The sequence below is a fragment of the Ambystoma mexicanum genome, chromosome 8, assembly GCF_040938575.1.
Source record: "Ambystoma mexicanum isolate Mex_15411 chromosome 8, UKY_AmexF1_1, whole genome shotgun sequence".
Lineage (NCBI taxonomy): Eukaryota > Metazoa > Chordata > Amphibia > Caudata > Ambystomatidae > Ambystoma > Ambystoma mexicanum.
This window is the reverse complement of record NC_090929.1, coordinates 838,013,250-838,028,899: the sequence shown is the minus strand read 5'-3', so window position 1 is coordinate 838,028,899 and position 15,650 is coordinate 838,013,250. Positions and strand designations below refer to the sequence as shown.

Genomic DNA, 15,650 nt, shown 5'->3' with positions numbered 1-15,650 from the left:
CATTTTACAATTGTTATGTCTGCTTGCATACCAACACACATATATGGCATGTATACTGCTCATGATGATACTGGCACATGATGTGATGCAATACAAATACTTTTAAATTAAATTCTGTGTTGGATCACCGACCTATACACTGGCAGTGCATTATTTTCCTTTGTAGTGACTATATGCATTGTCTACTGCCTATCTGTATTCTGGGGTAAGCACAGCATCAGTATTACTGCCATCTGCCCACATTTGTTGTTCTCAGGGGGACCTGTCCCATCTCGTGCCCTTGCTGAGGCTCCAGCTGGGGTGACTCTGTGCTTTACTCCTTAGCCTTCTTTGCATATGCCCCAGTGACAGTCCTTGTAATGCCAGCTGTGTATGTAGTCTTCTGCCCATCTGACAGCATTCCCTGGCTCTGCCTGGCCCTTTTAACTTACTCAAACACCCACACCTTGGCCTTTTTGCCACATCTGCGGGGACCTAATGGCAGGACTTTGGATTACTTCATGTCATTAGCCATCTGGACTCTCACCCTCCCAACTCCATTTTCTACTGGTGTCTTTCTTTATATTTCAAATGCCGACTGTCTTGATCTGTCCATTTCGGGAGGGGAAATTGCATGGCAAAGTGTCATTCATACTGGACACTGTACCTCTGGATCTGGAACTCCGTCTGTGCGTAGAGCGGGTTATGCTCATAGAACAGCTAGACCGTTTTACTCAAGATGGAGGTTGTTTGATGTATTACCAGGAAAACGACGTCTGCATTATTCACGTCATTGAAACTCATGTGATTTCGATTAGTCACGTGTTTTACGGCAGAACGTTTATAAGCAGCGTGGAAACGCTACTCGTTGCTTCTGATTGCGTCTTGGTAGCTGAACTTTTCATCTGCGTCTTCGCATCCAGTCATTTGCTTCCTTGGCCTTCTTCGACGTGTTTCCTTCACACGCGATCTCCTTCATCTACAACTGACTTTGTTAGCGTGTCTTCTCTCACGCAAGGCCCGGTTTCATTTGGATGCAGTTTTCCTGTTCAAGTGAAAATACCCACGTAGACTCTGAACTCTTCAAGCGCGGCTGTCTGGGCTGCGTGAACTGGTTTTTGCGTGTAAATCGCACGCGGACGTTGGAACTCTTCAAGCGCGGCTGTCCTGACTGCGTGTACTGGATTCGCGTGTAAAATCACATACGGACATTAGAATTCTTCAAGCGCGGCTGTCCTGACTGCGTGTACTGGATTCGCGTGTAAAATCACACGCAGACGTTGAAACTCTTCAAGCGCGGCTGTCCTGGCTGCGTGTACTGGTTTCGCGTGTAAAATCACACGCGAACGTTGGAACTCTTCAAGCGCGGCTGTCCTAGCTGCGTGAACTTTGTTCGCGTGTAAATCGCACGCGGACGCTGGAACTCTTCAAGCACGGCTGTTCTGGTCGCGTGTTGTTGATTCACATGTATCCAGCACCTGGTTGATTAAAGCCTGTGAGGAAGTAACAGGGGGACTCATTTCGTTATAAGTTCTGTTCCTGGTGGGATAGGAAGGTGTATCTTCGACTAAAACTTTCATTTGAAGGTGTCTGTGCACAGAACTATGAACACTATCCTGTGGTGCACCAACCCGGTAACTAGCGAGAGCCTCATGCCGTTCGGAATAAGTTTCCCTTACTAACCTTCCCTCCTTTGTCGTTGTTTTTTATTTTTATTTCTGGATACTTCATGGACTTTGGTGAAGACTACAGTTCTAAGCCTACAGGTTAGTGTTGGAATCTGCATTATTACCATTCTATCAGAAAGGCCAGTTGAGATAGATTCTCATTATGCTTTCTTTTCCCTAGGCTGCCTTCCTATAACTCTCCCACGCCCTTTCCAGTGATCCTCCTCTCTGCCTGTTCCACCAGTCAGAGAGTTGTATCACTTGGAAGGTCTAAATTGACATGCCTTCTATAAAGTCATGTGAATTAAAGGATCCGGAAGACCCTTATCAATTGTATCCTTTTTGGCTACTGTATCCTTTTCATAAATAACTTTGGGGATTTATGACGGAAACAGAAGCCATGGAGGGTACGGATCCCTTAACGGTTCTGACTCAATTAATCACAGACTTGAGAAATGAAATAATTACGGCACAGGACACATTGCATCATCGCATGGACGTTATGCAAGACGCTATGAGGGCTACTCCTCCGGTAACACTGGCTGCAGCTGCCATTGCATCCGGATCCGGTACCACGGTACCACCACGGGAGAACCTTCAAGTAATTATGCCAACGCAGTTTCCTTTGGCTCCTCCAGAAAGGTTCAGAGGAGATCCCAAGACCTATAAAACCTTTGTCGATCAGTGCCGACTACATTTCTTGTGCTGGCCTAACTCATTTCCTGATTTAACTACTAAGGCGGCTTTCGTGCTTTCCCATTTGGGGGGCACAGCTGCTGCTTGGGCTAATCCTTTATTGGAGACTAATAGTCCTTTGTTGTACGATTGTGACGAACTTCTATCTGCCATGAGCAAGGTATTTGATATGCGTTATTCTACGCAAGCCACAGATCTGGAATTGCTCAATCTACAACAAGGCAACCAAACGCTATTAGCTTATATAGCCAGATTTAATCAACTAACCGCCGAGACCAAATGGCCCGAAGATAAAAAAAACGCAGTCTTTTACAAGGGTCTATCAGAAGAACTAAAAGATGCCTTGTCTACAGTTCCTGTGGTCCCTACGGGTTTCACAGAATTGCTCAATTTGATTCTACAAATCGATTCTCGAAGAAATGCTCGCAAAGTAGAAAGAAAACCCTTCTTGCAGACATCAGGCCATTCTGAGGTACCAGCAGCCTCGTCTAATGACCCTGAACCCATGAAAATCGGTGCGGTGAGAGGCCGATTATCTAATGCAGAAAGGGAAAACCGTAGAAAAAACAATCTCTGCATGTACTGTGGTTCATCCGAGCATGTACTGGCGGCATGTCCCAAAAGACCAGTCAAGCGTTGGGGAAACGCCAAAACTCGACACTAAAAGGAGTCCCTGTGTCGAGTATTAAATCGGACTCTGGTACCATTCCAGCTTGCAAACCTATAGCTGTAGAGGTGACACTGCATTTCGCTGATCAAGAGTTAGTCTCCAGGGCCATGGTTGATTCCGGAGCCACAAATAACTACATCGATATTACATATGCAAAAAAATGCTCTATACCCTTGATAACTAAAAACAAACCTGAAACAGTGAACACTGTGGATGGGTCAGTCTTAACTTCAGGTATGGTCACTCAAGAGACGGTACCTATTTGTATGACTTTATCAAATGGGCATTCAGAGGAAATAGTTTTTGATGTTATCGCGGCTCCTCATTACAAATTATTGCTTGGTCTTGCCTGGCTGACTCTTCATAATCCAATCATTGACTGGGTTACGGGATTGATTCAATATCCCTCCACTTATTGCAACGAACATTGTTTGACCAGTCAAGGGGTGTCATCCAAATCACAAATCCTGGCCTTTATGGAGGGAGGTTTCTCTATCAGTGTCGTACATCAGAGCAGTACACATATACCATCTGAATACACTGAATATGCAGATGTCTTTGATAAGGGGCAGGCAGAACAACTACCTCCTCATAGACAGTATGACTGTCCTATTGATCTAATTCCCGGGGCTAAGATACCTACTGGTCGCGTTTACTCTTTAACTCCCAAGGAAGATGCTGTATTAAAAGATGACATTGATAAGGCTCTTGATATGGGGTTCATACGGCCATCCCAATCGCCGGCTGCCTCTCCATTATTCTTTGTTCCTAAAAAAGAGGGAGACCTAAGACCATGCATTGATTACAGGGCTCTTAATGACATCACCATCAAGAACAATATCCATTACCCATTACCCTTGATAAACGTTTTGTTTGATCAACTTGGCACTTCTGTGTATTTTTCTAAATTAGATTTACGGGGAGCATATAATCTGGTTCGCATCCGTGAAGGTGATGAGTGGAAGACCGCTTTCAAGACGCGGTACGGCCTTTATGAATATCTTGTGATGCCTTTTGGTCTCTGTAACGCTCCAGCCACATTTCAGTTCTTCATGAACCACATCTTTAGAGACATGATGGACCAGTACGTTGTGATATATTTGGATGACATATTGATACATTCATCCTCTTTATCAGAACATGTAAAACATGTGTCCGCTGTTCCACAAAGACTCAGAGAAAACAACCTCTTTGTAAAAGTGGAGAAATGTGTCTTTCATACCCAGGAAGTTGAGTTTCTGGGTTATGATATCACAAATCAAGGAGTCCGAATGAGCCGTTCCAAAGTGAAAGCTATATTGAATTGGCCTATTGCACATAATGTTAAGTCTCTACAATCATTCCTAGGTTTTGCGAATTTCTACCGCAGGTTTATCCGTTCCTTCTCCAAAATAGTGGCCCCATTGACAGCCTTGACTAGCTCCAAAGTATCTTTCTGTTGGAATCCGGACGCTCAAACATCTTTTGAGACACTAAAAGAAGCATTTACCACTGCACCTGTACTCCAACATCCAGACCCTGATTGTCAGTTTATTGTAGAAGCGGATGCTTCCAGTGTCGCTACGGGAGAAGTCCTTTCACAAATCTTTGCAGAAACCAAAGAGGAGCATCCTGTTGCTTTCTTTTCTCATAAACTAACACCTTATGAACAGACCTATACCGTTACTGAACGGGAGTTGCTTGCAATTAAGGATGCTTTCCGAGAATGGCGACATCATCTTCTTGGTGCCAAGCATCAGGTATTGGTTTATTCAGATCATCGGAATCTTCAGGCATTTAAAACTATGAAATGTCTTACCGCTCGCCAGGCTAGATGGCATTTGTTTTTTGCTCAATTTGATTTCCAAATCACATATCGCCCCGCCAGACAACATGTTAAAGCAGATGATTTATCCCGCATCAGTGAGGATGAGAAAGAGGATCCTCGGGTTCAAAATACATTGCTAGCAGATCATGTGATATGTAGTTGTTCTGCACAGTCTTCCCTCAAACAAGAACTACAGGAATGGGTAAAACAAAATCCTAGATCGGTTCAGGAGTTGAATCTAGACATCCACAACGATTTACCTTTCACACAAGGGGTGCTTTACCTGCCAACAGAAACCACTCAGAACCAGGCTCTCACTTGGGGGCACGATTCAATTGTAGCAGCCCATCCTGGACAAAAGAAAACCCTTGAGCTGCTCAGGAAATGGTGTTGGTGGCCTTCTATTACACGGGATGTAATTGATTATGTTTCTACGTGTTCAGTATGCATCCAATGCAAGAGCCCTCCTGGAAAACCAGTGGGTTTACTACAATCTCTACCTGTGCCTCACAAACCCTGGCACATGAAATCAATGGATTTTGTGGTGGAACTCCCAAGTAATAACGGTTACAATACCATATGGGTGGTGGTAGACTACTTTGCTAAATTGGTCTTTTTGTTCACTGCACTGGGTTACCAACAGCTGCAGTGCTAGCTGACTTGTTTATCAGGCATATCTTCTGTTTTTTTGGTCTACCTTCAGTGATAATTACTGACAGGGGATCACAATTTGCCTCCCGCTTTTGGAAAGCACTAACCTCAGCGTTACTTATTGATGACAGGATGTCTAGTGCTTATCATCCCCAAACAGACGGGCAGACTGAAAGGACCACTAGCACTATGGAACAATATCTGCGGTGTTTGTGTCTTCAGTTTCAGGCGGACTGGATCACGGTCTTACCAGCAGCAGAATTTGCTTACAATAACTCCTACCATAGTACCATAGGAACTAGTCCTTTCTATATGGGCAACACCCCAAATCCATTCCGTTGGATTCCGGGTTATCTTTGGACACTCCTGCAGCCGTTCGTACTATCAGTGATCTAAAGAACGTGCAAAGAAAGGTAATACAACAGCTAGAGCAGGCTAAAAAACGAGATAAGCGCTATGTGGATACTCACAGAAAACCTGCACCGGTCTACAAACCAGGATTGAGAGTATGGCTATCCACAAAGAACTTGAAGATACCTGGTAAAAAGAAACTGTTACCTAAGTATATAGGACCATATGAGGTGCTCAAGGTGATTAATCCAGCTGTTGTCTGCCTAGCATTGCCACAACGATGGCGAGTGCACCCGGTATTTCACGTCTCACTCATAAAACCATGCTCTGATGCCACTAGGCTGCCTATACGGCCTGTCGCTGTTTCTGTGAAAGGATCAGATGAATTTGAGGTACAAGAAATACTGGATGTGAGATTACGTACGGGCAGACCTTTTTATCTAGTGGACTGGAAAGGTTATGGCCCAGAAGACAGATCATGGGAACCTCTTTCCAATATCCATGCTCCTGCTTTGTGAAAAAAATTCCACTTGAAGAGGGGAGATGCTGCTCCTTTGCGGGGTGGCACTGTCATGCATACTGGACACTGTACCTCTGGATCTGGAACTCCGTCTGTGCGTAGAGCGGATTATGCTCATAGAACAGCTAGACGGTTTTACTCAAGAAGGAGGTTGTTTGATGTATTACCAGGAAAACTACGTCTGCATTATTCACGTCATTGAAATTCATGTGATTTCGGTTAGTCACGTGTTTTACGGCAGAACGTTTATAAGCAGCGTGGAAACGCCACTCGCTGCTTCTGATTGCGTCTTGGTAGCTGAACTTTTCATCTGCGTCCTCGCATCCAGTCAGTTGCTTCCTTGGCCTTCTTCGACGTGTTTCCTTCACACGCGATCTCCTGCATCTACAACTGACTTTGTTAGCGTGTCTTCTCACACGCAAGGCCCGGTTTCTTTTGGATGCAGTTTTCCTGTTCACGTGAAAATACCCACGTAGACTCTGAACTCTTCAAGCGATGCTATCCGGGCTGCGTGAACTGGTTTTCGCGTGTAAATCGCACGCAGACATTTGAACTCTTCAAGCGTGGCTGTCCTGACTGCGTGTACTGGTTTCGCGTTTAAAATCATACATGAACGTTGGAACTCTTCAAGCGCGGCTGTCCTAGCTGCGTGAACTTTGTTCGTGTGTAAATCGCACGCGGACGCTGGAACTCTTCAAGCATGGCTGTTCTGGCCACGTGTAGTTGATTCACGTGTATCCAGCACCTGGTTGATTAAAGCCTGTGAGGAAGTAACAGGTGGGTTCATTTCCTTATAAATTCTGTTCCTGTCATGATCTCTGCTTCCAAAAGGTCAGGTTTTTCCCAACTCCCTTGGAAGCAGATCCATAACCCAGGTTCCGAGTGCCAACCAGTCCCAATTGGGACCTTTTGGACCCAGTCCTGGCGCCAGTGGCACCAGGCTCATAAATATGCCCAGTCCCAGCGCTGGAAGCGCCGGGCTCATAATGCTTGGGTGGACTTACCTGCAGCAGACCATGCTGCTTACTTGCCTGCCAGTTGAGCCTCTGATCCTCTTCTGTTTGGAACTACTTTTCCTGTTGGGTGGGGCAGGAGCCACTCCCTAGATTCAGAACACTGGAACTCTTCTGGAAAGCAGGAACTCTTTTCTTACCTAGGCGTGGCTGTGGAAGGAGACACCTAAGCACTACAGGAGGCTATTTAAACCACACCCGATGGATGAATCTTGCTTTGCGCTATTCTGCATCCTCTGCAGCAGAACGCTCATCGTGTCTTCTGCATCTGATCCTGGGCCTAAGGAAAAAGGCTTACCATCCTGAATCCAGTCTTCAGCAACACCTATAAAGACAAGAAAGAACAGGTTAGCATTACGGTCTTCAGTGACAGCTCTTCACTTACCTGGTCCATCGGCTGTCACCAACGCCTCGCGCTGCATTCCGGCATCTGAAAGACAAAGGCTTACCTACTCTTCGTGCGCTCCGGAGGTCTTCACACTGCATTCCGGCATCTGAAAGACAAAAGCTTACCAACTCTTTGCACGCTCCGGAGGCCTTCGGCGCTGCATCCCGCATCTGAAAGACAAAACAAGGTGCGTTTAAAGACATTGGGGAACTTTAATACTCACGTGCCATTACTCCTTTCCACATCTAACCCAGTGGGTATTCCGACACCCTGCAGCCGCTCCGAACTTGTACCTGCAAAATGAAAAGACAGTTAGAGCGCATCGTGAAGCAGGCAACAAGCGCTTACTTACGTGCTTCCAGGCGCTTCTATTCATCACACGGGCTCCATCTTCAACTCACTTCAGCCCGTCATCCGCCATCGCCGGAACCCTGCAAAACAAGAAACATCATTACTAAAGACTTTAAAGACATTAGAATTACTCGAAACTTACCGTTCGTGCAGTAAACGACGGACAGCAGTCCTCTGAAGTCAAGAGGCCTGCTCCCCTTATCCAGTGAAGAAACTGGTTACAGCACCCTGCCCCGAGGCAGATGGAGAGCACGGCGTTCACTTACCTAAGGTGAGAGCGTTAACCTTTGGGGTTCTACAGGAGAAGAGAAAGGGAAGAAGAGAGAGACATTCAATAACCCAGTTCCTTAATCCCATATTTTCTATCTGCAGACATCTTACCCTTCAAGTCAGACATACAGTGCACAGAGGTCCAGCCCAAAGAGCCAGCCGTGTGTTACACATCACCTTTGAAGATACGGTATACGCCCAGTCAAGACCGGCGCCTCTACGGGAATCAGGTGAGCGTTACAGTTCCTGGTGGGATAGGAAGGTGTATCTTCGACTACAACTTTAATTTGAAGGTGTCTGTGCACAGAACTATGAACGCTATCCTGTGGTGCACCAACCCGGTAACTAGCGAGAGCCTCGTGCCGTTCGGGATAAGTCTCCCTTACTAACCTTCCTTTGTCGTTGTTTTTTTTTTCTTTCTGGATACTTCATGGACTTTGGTGAATACTACAGTTCTAAGCCTACAGGTTAGTGTTGGAATCTGCATTATTACCATTCTTTCAGAAAGGCCAGTTGAGATAGATTCTCATTATGCTTTCTTTTCCCTAGGCTGCCTTCCTATAACTGTCCCACGCCCTTTCCAGTGATCCTCCTCTCTGCCTGTTCCACCAGTCAGAGAGTTGTCTCACTTGGAAGGTCTAAATTGACATCCCTTCTATCAAGTCATGTGAATTAAAGGATCCGGAAGACCCTTATTAATTGTATCCTTTTTGGTTACCGTATCCTTTTCATAAATAACTTTGGGGATTTATGACACAAAGCCACTGCAGGCAATCTCATCCAAGGGCCTTAGTCTCGCTTACAATTAAAAGGCAAGTATGATGGCTGGTTGGCCCATGCCCAGGGTCGGACTGGGCTATCGGTCATTCGGCCACTGACCGAACAACCTTGAGGACCGGGGGGCCAGTTTTTCACCAAGCCATCCCATGACTATTTTTGTAGGGGTTTTTCAGTAAAATTATTTTGCAACTTTTGTTACTTTAAGTCATTGTAAAAATCATTAGAGCAAAGTAACACACACACGTTGTTACCTTGCTTTGATGATTTTTACGATGCATGCATGCCTAGTAGTAAGGAGGGGCAGCCGTGCAGTGCTTTCTGGCCTCCCTCAGTGTAGCCTCCTCAGCCCAGCCTCAGGCTTGGGCATCTAGTGATGGTGTGGCTAGCACCAGTCAGGCCACGCTCCTGTGTGAGAGAAGTGCGAATTGTAACACCTGTCACTGCCTGGGCTGGGCTCTGGGCTGCAGCCTGCTGGGCTGGGCCACTGTGCACACGCGCCACAACAAAACAGCAGACTCTCCATTTAAGTTGCTTTCAACTTTGCAGGTTCCCAAGTAACAACAACACATGTGTTGCACTTGCAAAGTTGAAAGCAACTTGTCTGAGTGCCTAGGGCTGGGGGCTGCCAGGGAACGACAGAGCTGGCCAATTAAATGCAGGACAGACTCTGCGCCACCAGTGCCAGGCCTGGAGAGGTCAGGTCAATTCCATGATGTGACATCTCTCTGGATTCAGGATATTGGGCCTGGCCATTTTGCATGCAGATTCAGCCGTACACACAGAGGCAGCAGCAGGCAGTCTGCAGACTGCAGTAATAGCGCCGGGCTGCCATGCCAAGTTATGCTTTGGCACCTCATGGCTCCTCAGGCTCAGGCCACCGTCACAGCAGCAGCCAGTGTGTAGCAGGCAGCCATCCCAGCACAGCCGGCAGCAGCGGAGAGGAGGAGCCATCATCGGCGTTGTGGACCGGTGTCATCATCGACTCGATTCACACTCGCCACCACTTTGGCTTGTGTATTTGCTGCTTTTCTTGGGCCTTGGCATGGCTGAGCCTGAGCTCATCATTTGGACAGGAGGTAAGACTGAAGACACATACAGGCCTAGCCAATCCTCTGTCCCCAGTCTAACTGAAACTGAGTTGCACTGCTTTTATTTTTTATTGTTATTATTTATTTTCCACTGTGTTTTACAACCGTTTTCACAGTCCTGGGACTGTTCTGGCATTCCACTTCATTTTACTTGAAGTCTCTTTGACGCTTTTCACATAATTACGGCTACCTATTGCCGAGTAGCTAGACATGCCTAAGTGCAGGGGGAAAACGAACCTCTCACAGAAGTTCCATAATTTGTTGTTACAATTCTCCCTCTGACTGTGGCCTGTTTTGCATTGCCGGCTCCTTGTTTTGTCGAAGTCTTACGAATCATGCCAAACACGTTCTCTCTGCAACAAAATCCTACTGCTCATGCGCAAGATTATTGCTCGCCCTGGCTTGGTTACAGGTAAAAAAATCGAATGCTGGAAACATAATGCTGCAACAAATTTGTAGAGAAAATAATGCATGCCGTATCGGTATTCCTCCTTGTTGTGCAGCTTCCTTGCTTCACAGCTACTTGTGCTATAAAATCTGTGCTCATAAATACACATACCTGCACATACAATGTTTGATAATTATAAAAAGAAGGCAATCAGTTGTACATTGAGGTTTTAAGGGTCCACCTCACTATCTTCGGCTGGGGTCTAGGCGATTGGTGGGTGGGTGCAGTGGTGGACTACAATGCATATTATGACGATCATGTTTTTGTTTGTAAAGTTCTATTTTTACCACTTGCACTGTATATAATGCACACACCATCGACTCTCTTTTTGCAACATGTCAACAGTATATTTTAGAATTTTTTTATTTAAAAAAAAAACGAACATTTTACATAATTAATAATATGTCTTATACCTGTTCTGTCTGCAAGTGATACTAGCCCTGCCCAGTACGTGCCCATGATATGTGTGAGGGCTGCATGCACTGCTGAGGGCTGTAGTAGCCCTGCCCTGCCCATCTTCGTGCAGTTAACCATTTTAGAAATGGTGTGCAAGCTCACTCCTCCCTCAGTTGTGGCTTCTGGCACCAGGCAGGGGGCATTTTAGGGGATTGGGCAGGTGCTCTGCCTCTGCCTCTGGGGACTTGGCAGTCCAAAAGGCAGGCGAGTGACAGAGAAAACACAGAAAGGCAGGCACTGCAGCAGTTTCGCTATTTTCACCCCGGGTGTGGGGGAACTAGAGCGCTTGTGTGATTCGACTCTTGGGTCATTTCCATTGCTTGTGTGTTGTGTGCACTGCAGAATTGGATCTGTTAGTGCTGTTGACCGCATATTGTAACCTGCTGCAGACAGTGAGTGTTAAATCCCATGATCTGGCTACTGGTTACTATTACTCGCCTAGACCTCCTAATTCCTGTTCATCACAGGACCGCACACTTTCAACCCAGTTTTAACATAAATGTATTGATGAGAACATCTCCTAAACATGGCCGAGGGGTGATGATAGTGACATGCATGCTTCCACTTGGAGCTGCAGAAACATTACCCCCGTAAAGCGCAATGCAAACCTTCTTGGTGTACCTAGGGCGCTCTCTGGGATGTGTCGGATGGACTGGAGAAAACAGTGGCCACCAAGGTCTCTTCCTGCAGGACAAGAAAGCATTGGAACTGTAGTACTACCTCATATAACTAGCATTTTCTGTAAAGTCGTGAATTTTCACGGATGATGGTGTGAGGGCCACTTTTTTTGAGGCGTGGGGTGGGCCATTTTTTTTTTTGTGTCTGGGCCTATTTCTTGTCCCATTCCGACCCTGCCCTTGCCTTCTCTTGGGTAATCTCCAGGGCGTTTCCTTATCCTGGCTCTCTGCCAAGATTCCCTGAACTTTTCAGAAGGAATAAACCGAGGCTTGAGTAGGCAAGGAATCGGTCTCCTTCCCTCTTTCTATCCTAATCTCATTATCAGAGGCTATCGACCTGTTTTCAGTTTTTAGAAAGTTGTATGAACTATTTGTTCCTGCGTCTTCTTCAGCTCTCATAGTAAAATGTTTGAACGAGGCCTATACTGGCTCTAAAAGCTTCTTGCAAGCACTGGTCATAATAGTAGCTACAAAGTTCATTTTTGTTTGAGAGGCATGTTGCTATTTTATTTGAAGCAGCAGCATTCATAATTTTCAGAAGTGTGCATGCGCCTTATTTCATAATCTGTGTTATTTTCAGTGCTCACACTGTTATTTAGAGAAGTAGCACCCCATCGTTATCAAATCGAGAATCAGCTATCTGCAAACTCGGTGGACTGCAGAAGAACCCAACAACACGTCCCCTTTGAAAACTGCTTAAGGTTAAATAAAACCAAAAAAACGGTTGTTTATCAACCCTATTGTCTCATCATTTGGTGGAAAACAGGAAGTGAAAGGAGAACTGAAATTGGTAGTCATGCTGTCACAACTCGTATTTTGGGTGGTTACCAAGGATGCGTTTCCTGGCATGAAAGTTCGACTTCTCACCCACAAATAAATGGCACTTGTATTTTTATTTATTTGAAGAATAGGGATGTCAGTTTTGATCAGAAATGACTTACAATAACATATTTACAGACAGCAGAGACATTGCCCATAAGTGTGTCTATACAATAGCACAAAGATGAGAACAAGGACCTAGCCAGTTTATGAGCTTGTTGACTGATTAAGTATGTATTGTCGTCAGGTAAATGCTAATATAATATACTCAGAACAACAATGATGCAAGGTGGGGCACTGAAAAAAAGGGTCAGAAAAGACCAAATCAGGAACAGGTTTTTCGCCAGACACACGGGCAAAGGGGTAGTACATTTACTACATGCTTACACTCCAGAATGTGTCCGCAGGTGTCAGCAGGGGAAGCCTGAGAAGCCAGCAGTTACCAGACACCAACAGAAACCGTAAGTGTGGCATCGGTGGGGTGTAGAGCAATTACTCTACACCAAAAAGCCCCCGCCACTCTACCTTACATTTCCATAACATAGACTGCCATAGTCTTGGCCCATGCACACTTAGGGCCTCATCACGAGTTTGGCGGTGACCCTTAAATGCGGCGCTATTACCGCCGCATTTAAGGGTCCGCCGAATCACGGCTTCGGCTGAATTCCCCGAGCTCTTAGCGTGGGAGAAATCTGCTGACATTTTGCGCTCATACTGCTGGCGGGAAATCCGCCGGCTGTAAGAACGCGAAATTTCCCCATTGAGCCCAATGGGGAATGGGGCATTCCTGAATGGGCTCAATGAGGAATAGGGATTTCCAGTTCCGCCAAACCCGTGATCCAGCGCTAATAGCGCCGGTGGGTTTGGCGGTAGGGCAGATAACGCTAGTGCTATTAGCGCCGGCGTTACCGCCCAACTCGTGATGAGGCCCTTAGAAAGGTTTGTGACCACCAGCCCAAATCTCTCCATGACAGTAATGAAAATGTTGCCTTGCATTGCATCCTAACATACTAATCAATGTTAACAAGTGTCACAGCTGGAGGAAATTGATAACATTAGCCTGTGCCGTATCTAGATAGGATTGTGAATATTAGCATCTCCCACACTTAGATGGAACTTGAATGCTAGCATGTGCCACACTTAGAATTTGAGGACATTAGCCTGCGCTGTATCTAGATAGGATTCTGTATGTTAGCATCTACCACTTAGAATTGATAACATTAGCCTGCGCAGCATCTAGATAGAATTGTGAATGTTAGCATCTGCCACACTTAGATGGAACCTGAATGTTAGCATGTGCCACACTTAGAATTTGAGAACATTAGCCTGTGCCGTATCTAGATGGGATTGTGAATGTTAGCATCTGCCACACTTAGATGGAACCTGAATGTTGGCATTGCCACACTTAGATGGAACCTGAATGTTACCATGTGCCACACTTAGAATTTGAGAACATCAGCCTGCGCCGTATCTAGATGGGATTGTGAATGTTAGCATCTGCCACACTTAGAACTTGAGGACATTAGCCTGCGCCATATCTAGATTGGATTGTGAATGTTAGCATCTGCCACATTTAGAATTTGAGAACATTAGCCTGTGCCGTATCTAGATAGGATTGTGAATGTTAGCATCTGCCACAATTAGATGGAACTTGAATGTTAGCATCTGCCACACTTAGATGGAACCTGAATGTAGCATGTGCCACACTTAGAATTTGAGAACATTAGCCTGTGCCGTATCTAGATAGGATTGTGAATGTTAGCATCTGCCACACTTATGACGGAACTATGTAAATCAGCATGTTAAATGTCATATAACCCAGTAACCAATATAAGCTCAAACTCTCCGCATACTTATATCAATAAAAAACTCACACAACCTTCTCTCGCACAACAAGTTGCACACACTTCACCACACCGCAACACATAAGCTGCACCAACAGCACACGCAGACTGATACTGATCCAATACTTGCACCAAAGCTCAGCACCCGGTGTCCACCGAGTTGAAGCTGCCAACAGTATACCACCACTCTCACTATCCTACTCCCTCTTAACCTTACTAACCCTTCCCACCTTCTCGTTTACAGATCCGCCAGAGCGCCTGGGGACCAATTCCGTTGGTGACGGTGCGCTATATAAGTATCGTAAGTACCTTTAACATAACATAACATAACATAACATGACAATTACAAGCGCAATGCAATATAGCCGCATTTTGCATGACATTTACACGCGCAATGCAGTTATCCATGTGTTGTGGCTCGAAAACTCTTTAAGGTCCATTTTGAAGTGACATGCAAAGTGTTGTTTTGGATGATTACATATTTTCCTAAAAAACAAACTGTGTAAATAAAAATTTGTGAGTTTGATAAGGTACTATAAAAACGCAGACAACTGAGATTTCTTCCTTTTTGGGTGATTTCTGTAGTCATGTAAACCTGCGCAATGGAATATCCGTGGCAACTCCATGATGGCTACCACGGTTCTGTGAAGCATTAGGCTGTAGTCCATCTTCGATGCCCACTCTGTTAGGGGGATCGCTGTCCGACTAGTATACTCTGGTCTTCGGTCACGATTCCGTGGTTGGTCCATGCTTTGCTTTACTTATGATTACCCTGCTTTGAGTCGCTTCTGGTCTTCTAGTTCCTGCTCGATAAAGGTAAGGTATTGTGCCAGTAGAAGGCAACCAGGTAGCTAGGCAGGTTGAGAGACTGTTCCTGAGATGTTATATATTAAAAACGGATTAATCGTATGACTTTTTGAAATTCCTTATAAAAAAAACAAGCAATATAAAATGTGTTTCGCCAAGGCATAGCTTGGGCTGGTCGCTTGCTTCATTTTCAGGGCAGAGGTAGGGGTATTTCTTCCCCTGTAGTGAAAATCAAAAGTTGCCACCCGTGAACCCACAGTTCAATTTCCTAATAACTGCTGTCAGCACAACAGAAACATTTATTTGTGATTAAGCAGTTTGACAAGCACATCAAATATTTATAAATATAACCTGTGATAAAACACAAA

The 15,650-nt window shown here is 45.4% G+C and overlaps 1 long non-coding RNA gene across 1 annotated transcript in view; it reads left to right on the top strand.

The window, feature by feature from the left end:
• LOC138472500 (uncharacterized) overlaps positions 1-15,650 on the top strand; it is an 823,178-nt gene that overhangs the window by 408,399 nt on the left and 399,129 nt on the right. Inside the window, exon 3 of the long non-coding RNA XR_011268618.1 lies at positions 14,720-14,776. This is a non-coding gene — a long non-coding RNA (uncharacterized lncRNA). The remainder of the gene's footprint in view (positions 1-14,719; positions 14,777-15,650) is intronic.